Genomic DNA, 17,303 nt, shown 5'->3' with positions numbered 1-17,303 from the left:
ATTTCCAAGAAATATGATAATCATAAACTAATTCCCTTAATATGTGTTCTAGTTAGACTAAGTCAACTTGATGAAAATTAAAGTTACCCAGGAACCAGATTGGCTTGTAGGCATGCTTCCTTGATTGTTGATTGGCTGGTGTGGGAGGGCAGCAGCCTGCTGGTCTTGGTTGTATAAGAAAGTAAGATGGGCAAGCCATGGAGAACAGGCTGGGAAGCTGTGGTCCTCCATCCTCCACAGCGTCTATTTAAGTTCCTGCCTCCAGGTTCCTGCCCTGAGTCCCTGTTGACTTTCCTTGGTGATGTACTGTAACTATAAGTCCAATAAACCCTTTTCCTCCCCCAAGATGTTTTGATTAGTGTTTTATCACAGCAACAGAACACAAACTAGGACACACCTGAAAATTTTCCTCTGTGAAAGGCTGTGCTATGACTTTAGGACAACATACAAATTGGAGAAAAGTGTATAGATCTCATACAGGGACAAGGACTTTTATTCGGATTAAAAATCTCAAAAGTTAAGGAGGAGGAAGAGACAGATGAGGAGAAGGAAGAAGAAAGAGTAAATAGACAATTAAAAATGTGCAATGAAATGAAGAGACATTTACCAAGAATGAGGTAAGACGAGCAATCAAGCGTGATGAAAGTCCATTCTCTGTGTTGGCTGTTACAGAAACAAAGTAAAACCACAGTGTACTCATCCCAAGACTCCTAGAACCGCTAGGGAAAGAATGATGCAGCACCCAATGCTACCAGCAGGGGGAGACGTCGCGCCATTCGTGGATTCCTGAGAAAAATGTAAAATGATACGACTTCAAGAAATTATTTGGCAGTTTCTTCAGACACCAAACATGTATCTGCCGTATGACCTAGCGGTCACACTTTGGGGCATTTCCCCCAGAGAAATGAACTTTGAGGCTGGAGAGGTAGCCCATCGGTTAAAAGCACTGTCTGCTCTTCCAGAGGTCCTGAGTTCAATTCCCAGCAACCACATGGTGGCTCACAACTATCTGTAACGGGATCCGATGCCCTCTTCTCATGTGTGTCTGAAGACAGCTACAGTGTGCTCACATACTTTAAATAAATAAATAAATAGATAGATAAATAAATAGATAAATAAATAGATAAATGTAATAGTTATACAAAAACCTAGACAGAATATTCACAGATATTTTACTTTCAACACACAAAAGAGGAACACATTCAAGTTGACCTTCAACTTGTGAATGGTCGACCATACACCAATGCACTACCCATAAGCAATTAAAAAGAATAACCCTCCTCAACACTCAGGCAAGATGGGTCACAAGCTCACACTCGGTTGAAAGCCAGCCTCAAACGGTTAAATACAAGCTAACCGCCTTCATATACCATTCTTACAGTTGTAGAGATCTGGAACAGACTGATGTTTTGCTTCTAAGTGACCGGGCCAGGGCAGATGCAAAAACAAACTCAGCCAAAGAAATAAAAATAGCTCATACGAATCTACACATGGAACGAAGTCACATAGAATTTAACATGTAGGTGGGTGAAGATTAGACAAATTGTGCAACTTGTGGCTGTTGGACAAACAGGACAAATGTGTCCTGGACCCTGAGTCTTCCTCAGCTTCCTGAGATTTAGATATTCTTGATGTCTTAGGGTTACTATTGCTGTCATCAAGCACCACGGTCAAAGCCACTTGGAAAGGAAGGCATTTATTTGGCTGACACACATTGCTGTTCATCACAGAAAGAAGCCAGGACAGAAACTCAAGCAGGACAGGAACCTGAAGGCAGGAGCTGATGCAGAGGCCATGGAGGGGTGCTGCTTCCTGGCTTGCTCCTCATGGCTTGCTCAGCCTGATTTCTTATAGGGCGCAAGACCACCAGCCCAAGGATGGCTCCACCCACAATGGGCTGACCCCTCTCCCATCAATCACTAGGAAACGCCCTACAGCCCTACAGCCAGATCTTATGGAGGCATTTTCTCAACCTTTTCTGTTTTTGGACTAAGTTGACACAAAACCAGCCAGCACAATTGACCCCTTGTCAACTTGACACAAATTCATCACCATTAAGCCATAGCCCTTTTTTTTCTTTACTTCCTCAAGATCACACATTAATATAAACATTCCAAAATTTAAAAAAAAAAAAAACAGTTGGGGTTGGGGATTTAGCTCAGTGGTAGAGCGCTTGCCTAGCAAGTGCAAAGCCCTGGGTTCGGTCCCCAGCTCCGAAAAAAAAGAAAAAAAAAAAAACAGTTCTTAAAAATACAAATACTTTAAAAAAAAAAGAAAAGGCAGAGTCTTTTAAAATTCAAAGTCAACTGTGGGCTCATGTAAAAGCAAAATTAAATTTAATACTTTCTTACTTCAAAAGGGGATACCAGGGCACAGTGACAATCTAAACAAAGCAAACTATACTCCGGCAGAATGGATATCTCCAAATCCAGTGTCTGGAATTCACTCACCATCCTACAAATGGCTTGGGTCACTTCTGTGGCTCTGCTCTCTGAACCATGCAGAACTTGTCTTCTAGGATCCGGTGGGCTCCACTGTACTGTGACTGCTGTCCTTGGTGGTCATCCTATGACACGACATCTCCAGAATGTTGCGGTCCCTGCTGTAGCTGGGCTACACGTTTACTAGTAGCCTCTTCTGTGCTCTCCTCAGGGACCCCAGCCCTGCCACAAAATGCCAAGCCTCAGCTGCCCTCCATGACCCTTTCATGCCTTCAAATTAGTTCCACCTGGGTGACTCTTTTTTTTTTTAAGATTTTATTTATTTATTATATATAAGTACACTGTAGCTGTCTTCAGAAACCAGAAAAGGGCATCAGATCGCATTACAGATGGCTGTGAGCCACCATGTGGTTGCTGGGAATTGAACTCAGGACCTCTGGAAGAGCAGTCAGTGCTCTTAACCGCTGAGCCATCTCTCCAGCCCCCACCTGGGTGACTCTTAAACGACCAAGTGTAGCTGCCAGCACATGGCTGCTTCTGGAACACAGTTTGTTTGTGCTGAGCCTGAGGAAACACTTCCCAGAAGACTTCATTCCAATGATGCTGGTCTCCTCATAATCACAACTGAATCTTCATCCCCAACACTGCTTCACCTGTTGTCCCAAGAAAGCAAAGGTTTTACTCTAGTGTGTCAGGCCTCTTGCTAATCACAGCTGATCCATCAGCTCTGGATGACCAGACCCCACAGATTCTTCACACAAAAGGTCTGGGGGAATCTTTGCTTCCCTCTGAAACTCTACAAGCCAGGACTCCCCGTCGTGTGCTCTGTTCTCAACATTCTTTTCTTCCAAGCTCCCACAGAACACACCACTGAGCTCTCAACACACAATGGCTTTTCTAGCCCAACATTCCGTTCTTCATAGCCATCCCCAAAATAACATGATCAAGTCTCTCATGACAGTATGTACTCCCAGTACCAAATTGTCTTAGAGTTTCTATTGCTGTGATAAAACACCATGACCCAAGCAACTTGAAAAGGAAACTATTTGGCTGCTCCACACTGTGATTCATCATTGTAGGAAGCCAGGACAGGAACTCAAACGGGGAAGGAACCTAGACACAGGAGCTGATGACGCAGAGACCGTGAAGGAGTGCTGCTTACTGGTTTGCTCATCATGGCTTGCTCAGTCTGCTTTCTTATAGAACCCAGGACCATCAGCCCAAGGATGGCTCTACCTACCATGGGCTGGACCCTATCACTAATTTACAAGTGCTCTCCAGTCGGACCTCATAGAGGCATTCTCTCTAAGTTTAAGGTCAACTGGCTCTAAATAGGGAGGTTTGGGCCAGCCAAGAAGACCCTGTCTCAAAAGAAACAAAGAAAAAGAAAAAAAATCGAATAAGTTTACTCACAGAAATATTCAAAGATATATATCCAAAGATCATCTCTGTATTACCAATACAATACGATTAGCGGAAATATTGCTGATGTCTATTAAGAATGTATAGTTTAAAGTTGGGATATAAGTATACAACAAAATATTAGTAATTTGATTAGTGCTAACTACTTAGCTGACCTTTGTCCTATTTTTTTTTCTACACGTGAACTTAGATAATTATCCTAACATTCCAGCAAAGCAGAAAATGTAATTATCCCCACCACTCAGAGGGAAGGGGAAAGTGAGTCATAAGGAGCAACTCAAACAAGGTGCTCAGCTAATGAGGGCAGCCCTTGCTCTTACACAGCAGCGCTGGGTCACAGAGCAACAGGGGCGCTCAACCTCATTAGGGGATCTTAATAATCAGTGGGAGGAGTACGTTCTTAAGACGTGTCTTGGGCTGGAGAGAAGGCTCAGAGTTTAGGAGCACTGAGTGCTCTTCCAGCGGTCCTGAGTTCAATTCCCAGCAACCACATGGTGGCTCCCAACCATCTGTAATGAGATCTGGTGCGCTCTTCTGGCATGCAGGCATATATGTAGGCAAATACTATATACATAATAAATACATCTTAAAAAAAAAAAAAAGACTCGTCTTAGGGTTCCATTGCTGTGAAGTGACACCATGACCAGGGCAGCTCTTATAAAGGACATTTAATTGGGGCTGGCTTACAGTTTCTGAGGTTCAGTCTTTTATAATCATAGCAGGAAGCACAGCGTCGTCCAGGCAGGCATGGTGCTGGCAGAGTGGAGAGTTCTACATCTTAAGCCAGGAGCAGACTGTCTTCCAGGAGGCTAGGAGGTTTCAAAGCCCACCAACACAGTGACGCAGTTCCTCCAACAAGGCCACACCTACTCCAACAAGGCCACACCTACTCCAACAAGGCCACACCTACTCCAACAAGGCCACACCTACTCCAACAAGGCCACACCTACTCCAACAAGGCCACACCTACTCCAACAAGGCCACACCTACTCCAACAAGGCCACGCCTCTGAACAGTACCACTTTTGGGCCAAGCATAGTCAAACCACCACAAAACTGTATCAAGCACTGGGGTTATTTCTCAGTGATAAATTGGTTAATCAGCATGAGCAAAGCCCTAGGTTCTGTCCCCAACATCTCAAAAACAGAGACAGAAACTTGGTCAAAATAGTAAACAGTGTAATGTTTATATCCAGGAAAATGAGATAAAAAGAAGACAGTGATTGAGAGGGTTCACTTCTGTACACACACTGCAGGGAAGTTGAGCGCCATCTGAAACTCTCTCATATAGCATGCCTCCTACGAGCATTTCTCCTCGGAGAATTGTAGTACTTCCTTTAAGTGTGTCTTATCTTCTGCTGTTTGACCCTTTGTACTTTTGGTATTGTGGTAATACACTTACATATATGTATATCATACATATATATGGTATACATATATGTATATATGTGATATATTATGTGAAATATGTGGGGGTATATATACATATATATGTGTATGTGTGTATATATATATATATGTATATATATATGAGATTTTGTTAAATCAAGTTTTATTGGTGCTCCTTCCTCTAGCACATCATTATTTATTTTTCTTCCCATCCACCCTCCCCTGCACTTCTATCTTTGCCAGATAATTCTGATCATGGGGTTTTTGTAAAGTGTCACACAATTTTACCAATGGTGGACACAGAGGTAGCACACCATGCTTTTGTTGTCTGTGTGTGAGCTCAGTAGCAGAATCTAAAAGAACTGATGCTCTGGCCGCTGACCATGATGCCCAACTGCTATTTATGTCATGATCTGTGGCCTCCAGAGCTAAAGGCTCTATTTGTTCTGTACCCGACTGCAGTTAGAATGCTGAGGTTACGATCGGGAGACTAATGTTATTAAGACATAGCAACTGGCATTTCTTTTTATTGAGAAATACATGTTTTCAAACAACATTTTCTGATCCCAGCTTCTTCTCTCATGTTCTAGATCCAACTGCATGCTAGGACAAAACAGAGCAAGAGAAAAAGAAAAAGACCAAAGGAAATGCACGAGAACAGCAGAAAGAGAGAGGGGGAGGAGAGAGAGGAAGACAGAAAAAGAGAAAACCAATAAAAACACAACATCGGAAGCCATACTACATAAGCAAGTGACCAGTAAGGTGGAAAATGCCTGGGGAGTTATGAGATTTAAAAAATCTCTAAAAGTACAATTGAGCTCATTTTGTGTTGGCTGTCTCTTGCTGGGTTTAGACCTCCTTGTAATTGTGGTTCGTAGACCCAGTGAGACGCCCTTTTCTTGGTGAGCAGTTGTCCGTTGGAGACAGCTTCCTGGCCAGGGACCGGCTATCAAGTTCTCTTCTCCCTCTCAGCGCTGTGGCCCCATCTGATTGTATCTGTAAAGGTGCTCAACATGCTGCCACTGTCACTGTGATTCACAGTGGTAAGGCTCGTTGTGTCTACCAGGCCTTCTTTCTTTGTTGCCTTCCATCCCTGTGGCTTCTACAATCTCCCTGCCTCCCTTTTCTGCAGTTTCCTGAGCCCTGGGGAGAGAAGTTTGAGAGAGACATCCCACGTAGGACTGTCACTTATTGCCTAGTTGTGGGTCTTCGAATTCGTTCCCATCTACCACAGGAAGACGCCTCTCTGATCCTGATTGAGCACATCTGTGGCCATAGCACAATGTCATTGGGAGTCACTATGCTGCCACATTGCTTTAGCAGAACAGTAGCATTTGGTTACCTGAGCAGTGACACGCATGGGTTCAGTCTCAAGGAGACTGTTGTGCCGGCATATCACATAGGTCATCACTATGGATTGATGGGTTTACTGCTGGGATGGTGTTTACTTTTATCCCCCTGGTGGTGTGCAGAGTACCTTCCAGTACTGTGAAAACGATTCGGTATGGGTGAAGGCTGTAGCTAGGCACCATGTTAAATGGTAAATGTAGATGAAGTGTGTAAGCATTATCTTCACCAATGGGGCCTTGCCATTGTTTGTGGAGAGCTACTAATAGCCTTGGGGGAAGCCTGGGTTGTTTGGTGGTTTCCATGGGAACCCCATGGCCAACAGCTCAATGAGCTAGATGTAACTCATTCCTAGAACCGAGGGTTTCATTTGGTGCTGAGAGCTGTCTAGTTGGGGCTTTGTATCCAAAGTGGTGATTATATATATGTATATATTCATATATATATTTATGAATATATATGTATGTGTGTGCTTCTACTACTGTCTTCTATTTGACCCTTTAGACGACCCTTAGTTTTGGTGGTCCCTCCTCATCTTCTCTCCCTTACCCCATCTCATACCCACCACAGGTGTGTATGCCTAACAGGGGCACGGCTTGAGGTAGACCTATTCCTAGACTCCTGAGGAAACACTACACTGATCTCCACAGTGGCTGTCCAAGTTTTCTCTTCTTCTCAAGTTTCACAAGGTACCATTAACTAACTGTCTATCTCAGTGTCTGTGTTAACTGTGTCTGGTCAGAGGGTCTTTTCCTGTGTCAATGGGTTCAAAGCTGCTCCCCAACTTCCCCTTCTGTAGGGTTCAGTGTGTTTGGCGTTGTGTTGAGGTCTTTGGTCCATTTGAAGTTGAGTTTTGTGCGGGGTGACAGATACAGATCTCTTCGCAGTCTTGTGCATGCAGACACACAGTCAGACCATTGTCATCTGCTGAGGCCTTCCTTCCAGTGTGCAGTAGTTTCCTTCTTTGTCAAAAAAAAATCATGTTTCCATAGGAATATGGACTGTCTGGGTCTGCAATTTGATTCCATTGATCAACCTATCTTTTTAATGCTAATATCGTGTTGTTGGTTTTTTTTATTACTCTTGTTCCGTAATACAAGTTGAAATCGGGGACGGTGATATGTGTGTGTGTGTGTGTGTGTGTGTGTGTGTGTGTGTGTGTGTATGTGTGTGTGTGTGTGTGTGTGTTTACTTACGAATCCAAAAGTCATCCTTTCATGTTCTGTGAAGAACTGTGCTAGAATTTTGATGGAGATTGCATGGAATCTGTAGATTGCTTTTGGTAGGATTGTAAAGTTACTCCTAAGATATCTTCAGACGGATAGACTTCTATCTGAAGTCCAGATCCAGGAAATACTGGAAGACAAATTACAAAAATTTGGTAAGAAAACTACTACTATGGCACAATTGGTGCCAGCCTTTCAGAGGCTTTCTCAGAACTGTGGCAGACACAGCAGAGCCGTCTTCTCAGTGAGTGGAGAAGCTGAGGTACTCCTCAGTTCTCTCATACGCCATTGGATGAGGATCCATCCAGGAGTTTAACTTAAGTCAGATGTAGAGAACAGTCTGGGCAGAGAGACTTGAGAAAGCATGGGCATGAATCCGGACTGTGTGTAAGCAGCTTTTGCGGGGGCGCTGAATGTCAGGTATGGACTGGGAAAAGGCAGATCGTTATACTGGAATACACTCCGAGAACAACAGCCAATCAAAGGCAACGTTGACCCACGAAAGAGCTGAATTGTATTACCACAGAAGATTGGGTTTCTGGCGGCCTCAGTTGTGATCTAGAATCTTAGACGGTCACAAAGTCTTTTGTGCAGAAGAGATGGACTTTTTCCTCTCCTGACCCCTTTAGCTGTTCCCTTTAGCAGCTGCTTCACACTCCTCCTTCACACTCCTTCACACTCCTCCTTCACACTCCTTCACACTCCTTCACACTCCTTCACACTCCTTCACACTCCTCCTTCACACTCCTCCTTCACACTCCTTCACACTCCTCCTTCACACTCCTTCACACTCCTTCTTCACACTCCTCCTTCACACTCCTTCACACTCCTTCACACTCCTTCACACTCCTTCACACTTCTTCACACTCCTCCTTCACACTCCTTCACACTCCTTCACACTCCTTCTTCACACTCCTCCTTCACACCCCTTCACACTCCTTCACACTCCTTCACACTCCTTCATACTCCTTCTTCACACTCCTCCTTCACACTCCTTCACACTCCTCCTTCACACTCCTTCACACTCCTTCACACTCCTTCACACTCCTCCTTCACACTCCTTCACACTCCTCCTTCACACTCCTCCTTCACACTCCTTCACACTCCTTCACACTCCTTCACACTCCTCCTTCACACTCCTCCTTCACACTCCTTCACACTCCTCCTTCACACTCCTTCTTCACACTCCTCCTTCACACTCCTTCACACTCCTCCTTCACACTCCTCCTTCACACTCCTTCACACTCCTTCACACTCCTTCACACTCCTCCTTCACACTCCTTCACACTCCTCCTTCACACTCCTTCTTCACACTCCTCCTTCACACTCCTTCACACTCCTCCTTCACACTCCTTCATGCTCCTTCACACTCCTCCTTCACACTCCTTCACACTCCTCCTTCACACTCCTCCTTCACACTCCTCCTTCACACTCCTTCCTCAACAGGGCCATTTCATCCTGTTCATCCCTCTCAGGGGGAACTTTGAGATGAACTTAATCCCTCTAACTTTCGTGAGGAAAAGCATTGCTGGCTTTCATGGAAATAAATATAGCATCACTTGCTGATCCAATTTTTCCTGACGTGTAAGTTATTGCCTATAAATTAGTTGGCCAACTTTTAGAAGTTGCATTAATTCTTTTGGGCCAATTGAGTACCCTTTAGTGCACGAACAGCAATAGAAGTTAAATTTACAGCCCTGAGGACCAGAACCATTAATCCAGATCAAAGCATTCCAGGGACCACTGACTTTCTCTCCTCCTTCTTATATAGTTTTCATTTGGGTTATGAATAAGACATCTTATTCTGGGGGAAAGAAGTATTATGTCTTTGGGACATTTAAATTCTTGATTAATAATACTAAGGATCTTTAAACCTTCAATGAATACGCTGATGTGCACACTCTGTTTTCCCCACCCCTGGGGCTCTGGACCCACGAAGGTTGGTTTAATTTTTATTGCATAATAGCAATCCAAATTAGCTTTTCCCTAACTGTGAAAATGGTAAGAATGAAATGGGGTTTCTAAACTCACCTGATTTGATTTGTAGTTGTTTCCTGTAGAATCCTTTTCTTGGCTGTCATTTAACAGTAACTTTTTCTGACTTCTAAGTGACCTTGCTATTATATTATTATATTAATTATATTATATTATATATGTATTAAATGGAGAATACATTTACTTTATCTGGCAGAGACTATTTCAACTTAAAATTGGATTTATAAGTAATTCACCTTTATAGTTCTTTTTTTTAAGATTTATTTATTTATTATACACTGTAGCTGTCTTCAGACACACCAGAAGAGGGCATCTGATCCCATTGCAGATGGTTGTGAGCCACCATGTGGCTGCTGGGAATTAAACTCACGACCTCTGGAAGAGCAGTCAGTGCTCTTAACCACTCAGCCATCTCTCCAGCCCCACCTTTATAGTTCTTATAAAGGTTAATTGTATGTATTGAATTGGATGGACCATGGTAGCCCAGTTTTTGGTCCAACACAACACTGGGTGTTTCTGGGCAGGTACTTTGTAGCTGTGAGTGGAAGCTTTGATAAGGTGAATTATTTTTCATAATATGGGTTGGCCGTGCGTGTTTGAGTTGAAGGCACCAAAGGAAAACCCCGAGATGCTCCAAGGCAGATGGAATCCTGCTTCCAGGTGACCTTTGGACCAAAGACTCTGTCAGCTTTTTTTATAAATAAATGGTGGCACAGAGAAGCACTGATCTCCCTGTTTCAAACAATGTGTTATAGAGCACAATGCTGAATGACATCTCTCTGTGTCCCCTACTAAGTTCACGTGGAGCACACACCACCCAGTCATTCCTTGTTAATGACCGGTTAAAATGGGGGTACCAAATAAATAAACTGTAAAATCCCCAAGACCTGCCCCACCTCTGAAATGTTTTGTGGTTTGTTTTTAGTTTTCATGTGGCAGCATCATGTGCAAAAGTTCAAACTCTCAATGGGCACTTGAGGGCAAGAAACTATGGAGACTATGACCCTGCCAATGGCTGATGTCAACCACTAGACCTAGGAGAACATCTTCAGCTGTCCAGTACTAGTCACACTACCAGGTAATTTGTAATTATACAATCACAGATCAAACCTTTAGAAGAACCACTTGAGTGAATTCAACTCACAGTTAACCTACAGAACAGTGAACATGTCAAAATTTTGCTCTCATATGCCATTAAAATTTGAAAGCAACATCTAAATAGTGGTAGGGAACGGGTGCATACCTTCAGTAGAAGTATACAGTGACTAGATATGTAAAAAGAGTTGTGGACACCACCAAGGTTTGGATCTCATCACTGATATCAGGCAAAAAGAGATTTAAGAGAAAAATGCTTTATTAGAGCTCAACAGGGTTAATATAATTATAAATTATGTATGTCTAATTATAAATTATGTACGTTTCTGATAAAATACTCTTAAAATATGTAATGCAGAAAAAGAGAATTACAAGAAGCAAACTCAAAATCAACAAAACAGTGTATGATCGAGATGAGTCAAGAAAGAGGTCATGGGCTAGAGACATGGCTCAGTGGTTAAGAGCACTGACTGCTCTTCCAGAGGTCATGAGTTCAATTCCCAGCAACCACATGGTGGCTCACAACCTCTATAATGTGATCTGATGCCCTCTTCTGGCATGCAGGTGTATATTCAGATAGGGCACTCATAAATAAATCTTTGAAAGAAAGGAAGTAGGAAGGAAGGAAGGAGGGAGGGAGGGAGGGAGGGAGGGAGGGAGGGAGGGAGGGAGGGGTCAGAAAAAAGTCTGTTTCGGGACAGGAGATCATGAACTCACCACAGTTGGGGTTATCTGCACAAAACTAATCCACTTCAGCATGTGTGAGGGAGGGGCTCTTAAAGCCACAAATTTCAATAAAGGTCTAATGTTCAAAAAAAAATACAAAGAGAGAGATTGAAGTATACAGCTGTGAAAGTGACAAATCAACTCATGCTGGTAAGGATATGGGGAAAGGGGAACATTCACCCATTGCTGATGTGAATGCAAACTCATACAGTCATATGGAAATTAGTGTGTTGGTTCTTTAGTAAGTTGGGAATAGATCTACCTCAAGATTTTTTTATATAGATTTATATATAGATAGTGGTATGTCCTTGGGCAAATAGCCAAAGGATTCTACATCATTCGACAGAGGCTTTTGCTCTACTATGTTCGTGCTGCTCTATTCACAATAGCCAGAAATTGGAAACGACCCAGATGCCCATCAACAGATGAGTGGATAACGAAAATGTGTTCTGTTCGCACAAGGTGATGTTCCTCATCTGTTTAAACAAATGAAATCACGAAATTCACAAGTAAATGGATAGCTCTAGAAGAAGAAGAAAAAAATCATGCTGGTAACTAGACCCAAACAGACTGCTTCTCTGTGGATGCTAGCTCCGAAGTGTTTGATGAGGAGGCTACAATCCGTATCAGCAAAGAGGTCAGGTATAGAATGAGAAACTGAGGAGAACACTGGATTGCTCTAGGAAGGAGAAACAGTGAATAGTTATGAGTGGATGGGGCCCTGGAGGGGAAGCATCGAATGGGAGGGTTTCAGGAAGAGTGCGAGGGAGGGAATATGGGAGGAACAGCGAAAACTAAGGGCCAATTTAGGGGTTGTATGGAAACCTAGTATAGTAGACGCTTCTTAAAATATGCATATATATTAAGGTGATGAAAACGGAATTGCCAAATAATGGAGGAAATGGAGTACCAGCTGGAATCTCTTGTGGCCAAAAGAAACCTCCACTTCTGGGAACTGGTTATATCTAATCAAGATCTTGGTCAGAGGGCCCCATGGAAACCCCTAATGACACAGTGTATTGCCAAGGCTATTGGCCGCTCTCTGCGAACTGACAGTAGGACCCTGTTGTTGAAAGCAACACCTGAACTTACTGAACATGGAGGAGTTGGGCTGGTGCCTACCTAGAGCCTTCACCCCTTACCGGCTCGTGTTCATGCTCCTGGAAAGTGCTCTGCATGCTACCAAAGGTGAGAGGCAAGCACCAACCCAGCTACAAGCCCTTCAGTCCACAATGCTGACTTGCGCAAGCGCACGAAGCTTGTGGGACTAACCAGCCAATACTTGGTTGGATTCAAGGCCCAAGAGACGGATCCCATCCCCAGTCCTACTGTGGTAGTCAAGAACCTAAGGCAAAGTAGATCAGGGACCTACAGGAAAACAAATACTACTGTTCTGCTAAAGAAACATAGCAACAAAATGAATCCTAATGTCATCCTACTGCATTTGTAGACCAGTGCCTTGCCCGGCCATCATCAGAGAAACTTCCTCTTCCGGTCCATGAGGATAAATATGGAGGCCTATAGATGGACAGTGTGACAAGACTGAGAGCTTGGAACACTTGGTCCTAACTGGGGTGTTTCCATCAATTCCCTCCCCTCATGGCTCAGGGAACCTTGTGGAAGAGGAGGCAGAAAGACTGTTAAGAGCCACCAGGAATGGAGACCACCAGGGCCCCGAGCTCTCTATGCCTTGCAGGAGCCGTGCATACACGAGCTCAGACTGTGGCAGCATGCCCAGGGCCTGCACAGGTCTAGGCCTAACGGAGTCCCAGTGCTGAGAGTAGAAGTGGACACAAACCCACATCCCTAACCCAGAAGCTATTATCAAGTGGTTAATGGCCACTTGAAAATGAAAACTTGGTTTTCTCCAATGAAGACGCACTGGGTATACGAAGCACTCCTAAGCGCAGTCCCCATGCCCAGCAGCAGACGGCCAACCAAAAAAAAAAAAAAAAAAAAAACGAATTCTGTGATATTTTTTGGATGTTGTTTCTTTTCTCATAAGCTTTGTCTGGACATTGTTTTCTTACCCTACGGAGCTTTTATAGTATGGTTTTTGATTTTGTGTTTTGACAGGCTTCTGGTGTTTGCGAATGTGAGTGTTTCTGTGCCTATATTTGTTTCTTGTGCTTTTTCCTTGGCTCTTTGCTTTTCTGTTCATTCGTTTGTTTTGTCTTATTTAGGATTGTTTGTTTTTCTTTTCATTTCTCCTCCTCCCTCTCCTCCCCCTCCTCCTCGTTCCTTCCTCCTCCCCCTCCTCGTCACTCCTCCCCCTCCTCCACTTCCTCCTCCCTCCCACTCCCTCCTCGTCTTCCCTCCTCTTCCTCCACTTTTTCTTTCTTTCTTGCCTCTTCTTTTGTAGACATTTGTTCATTTTCTAATGAGAGAAAACAAAAAGGACTGCAGATTTGTGTAGATGGAGAGAAGCAAGGGGGATCTGGAGTAGTTAGGGGAGGGGAAGCCATAATCAGAATATATTGTATGGAAAAATCGATTTTTCAGTAAAAGAATAAATAAATAAAAAGAAAGAAAGTGACAAAGAATAAATTTTTAAAATTAAGCTGCCATAGAGGGCACACAGGAGATTTGAATAATACATTTAAGATGCTGGATTTAATTAAAAACCTTTGTGTCTCACGCTTGGCAGAACTCTAAGTCTCGAAATGGCCCTATGTTATATATGCCTTGTCCAAGCATCTCCCCCGAGCATATAAATATGGCTGCTGATTTATTTATCTGTGTGTGTGCATGTACGTGTGTGTGTGTGTGTGTGCGCGCGCGCGCGCGCGCGCTCACATGTGTATGTGCCCGTGTGAGTTTATATGCACCATGTGAACGTAGGTGCCCGTGAAGGTCAGAGGGCATCAGATCCTCTGGAATTAGAGTTGCACGTGGTTGTAAGTTAGTTGCCTGATTTGGGGGCTGGGAACTAAACCTCTTCAAGAACAGCAAGCTGTCTTAACTGGTGAGCCATCTCTCCAGCCTCCAAAGACCGTTAAATAGAAACAGACCAAGAGGTTACTAATTAGCAAGGACAAATTTTGTTTAGTTTGTGTAAGGTATGTGGTTGGTGAGGCATTGTTTTCACACGGAGAGGGTCATGAGTCTGAAGGTTCTAAGGTAATGCACGGCCTTCTTTAGATTCATTCGTAGATGGCTTTAAGATGTGGAAGATTCCATCTGTTCAATACCATCCCGTGGTAGGTGTTTCCTTGATGGACCTAATTTAATACTAGGATCTCACACTCAGCTGCCCAGCAAGTAACGCATACAGATGAGGCAGACTTATTTTTGAAGAAGATACGGTGGGGTCTTTGGTCAACAAAATAAAACATGCCACAAGTTAAAATATCTCTTATTTGAGGGATAGTCTTGCTGAAAGGCCACTGCTTTGTTTCTTCCCTAACATGAGATCCATGTATACGGTTATTGTTTCTATTACAGATTAACCAGATTTTAGCATAGGGACTTTTTATATCCGTTGTCCCTACAGTGAGGCCTTCTAATTCTGTTCATCTTTATATTCCCCCGATACAGCCCGGGCACACTGTAGCCTGCAACCCATGTTGGAAGGAAGATGAATAGGGGTTGGGGATTTGGCTCAGTGGTAGAGAGCTTGCCTAGGAGGCACAAGGTCCTGGGTTCGGTCCCCAGCCCCGAAAAAAAGAAAAAAAAATAAAGAAGGAAGATGAATAAAGAATTGAGCAGGGAGCCAGGCAGAAAGTCACCCAAGCAGCACGCTAACATAGCGATATCACAAGCAGTGAGATCGAAATGTGAGCCCGGGGTACCTTCCTCACTAAGATCTGCTCTTCGAGGTATGATGTGCAGTTGATGAGCTCTGCTCAGGGACACCTGAGATTCTAGGAGCTCAAGTTTTAAAAGGCACTCATTCCTTTCAGTTTTAATTAGATGGCCAGTGAGTATATTATTATCGCTAGAGACAGGCGGAGTAAGATGTCACTGGCAGTCGGAAGGCTGTCACAATGGACCACTTATACACTGACAGACAGCTCCCAAGCTGGGAGCTCTGCCCTGTGCTTCTGTCTTCTCTGGTAAGAAATGCTGATCCACCCCTGTCTGGGGACTTCAGTATGTTTTTCCAACCAATCTTTTAGAAGAAACTTTTATTGAGAACGTTCTTGGAAGTGGACTCCACCCTAAGGGAACCTCCTAAGGCTTCTCCCTCCCTTGTGAACCCTTCTTTGAGATGGTGGGTGTAGCAAAGGGTGAGAAGAAAAGGGGGTTCAACATTTTACACCTGTGCCACCTCAAAGGAGGTCAGGCCACCCAGAGAGTAAGGGTTGGGAGGCAGGCTGGACAGAAGGCGACATCTAAATGTTTCTGTCAAACAGAAACACCTTAAAACTGGGATGGGAGCTGAAGGGGCTTTCAACCCCATAAGAACAACAATACCTACCATCCAGAGCTCCCAGGGACTAAGCCACCATCCAAAGAGTACACATGGACAGACCCATGGCTCCAGCTGCGTATGTAGCAGAGGATGGCCTTGTTGGGCATCAATGGGAGGAGAAGCCCTTGGTCCTGCCAAGGCTGGACCCCCCAGTGCAGGGGAGTGTCAGGCAGGGAGGTGGGAAGGAGTGGGTGGATGGGTGGGGGAACACCCTCACAGAAGCAGGGGGAGGGGGAGAGGATAGGGGGTTTATGGACCGAAAACTGGGAAAGGAGATAACATTTGAAATGTAAATAAAAAAATTATCCAAAAAAAAAAAAAAAAAGGAAAAAACCCTGGAACAACCTTGAGTCTCCAAACTCTCATTTTTAACTTGTTTTGTTTTTCCTTTTAACAATCTCGTGAGGCTCATTGCACTTCTCCATTTTCATATAAACAGTGGGTTATACTCGAAACGTGAAATATTAAGAGAGACAATTGCGTTTCTGAGGACTTCCGATTAGTGAGGCCTCAGCTACTTTCTAAATGGGATGCTATTAATCAGATCCCAGATTGAATCAGAAGAGGAAATAATGGAAAAACCTCCACTTCAAATACAGCCCTCAAAATAGCCAAAAAGTCTATGATGGGCTAACTCATTTCGATTAAGTGTTTTAAACCAGGGTCTATGTAAAATAGGAAAAGCTGGTTTACAGTGTTGCTAGGTATGGGAGTATACTGAGTTTTTAGAAATAGGTGAAATGCATTTCACACATTTTATCTAAATCATTAAGTTGTTCAGTAAACCTGTTTTGTCTATGATTACATTCAGGGTGGTATCTAAATTTGGGCAGTACAACCAGGTAGAGGTGGCTCAAGCCTTTAATCCCAGCATTTGGGAGGCAGAGGCAGGAGGACCTCTGAGGTCAAGGCCAGATTGGTCTACAGAGTTCCAGGATAGTCAGGGCTACACAGTGAAACACTATCTTGGAAAAAAAGATTGTGGAAATACACCATGATATAAAGAGTCCTATGAAGGTGAGTTCAAGGTCAGAGGCATACAAATGCAGTTGCAGCACAGAAACAGATGGGGAGGTTCCGCGTACAAGCCATTCATGATTTTGCTCTCACAAGCCTGCCATTTGCATTGTGCAACAGAGATGCAACTTGACGATCAACTTCTAAAATTACCCACCTACTTGGCCAGCAGGTTGGAACCAGTTGTTGTCTAGAAACCCAGACGGAAGTTTGATAGAGGTCAGCTCTCTCT

The 17,303-nt window shown here is 43.7% G+C and overlaps 1 long non-coding RNA gene across 1 annotated transcript in view; it reads left to right on the top strand.

The window, feature by feature from the left end:
* Positions 1 to 5,914: 5,914 nt before the first annotated feature.
* Positions 5,915 to 17,303, top strand: part of LOC120094810 (uncharacterized) — a 68,452-nt gene continuing 57,063 nt past the window's right edge. Inside the window, exons 1-3 of the long non-coding RNA XR_015629779.1 lie at positions 5,915 to 6,013; positions 7,169 to 7,287; positions 10,745 to 10,897. This is a non-coding gene — a long non-coding RNA (uncharacterized LOC120094810). The remainder of the gene's footprint in view (positions 6,014 to 7,168; positions 7,288 to 10,744; positions 10,898 to 17,303) is intronic.

This window comes from Rattus norvegicus, chromosome 9 (assembly GCF_021556685.1).
Source record: "Rattus norvegicus strain SHRSP/BbbUtx chromosome 9, alternate assembly SHRSP_T2T, whole genome shotgun sequence".
NCBI classification, from domain to species: domain Eukaryota; kingdom Metazoa; phylum Chordata; class Mammalia; order Rodentia; family Muridae; genus Rattus; species Rattus norvegicus.
This window is presented reverse-complemented; position numbering and strand designations above follow the sequence as displayed.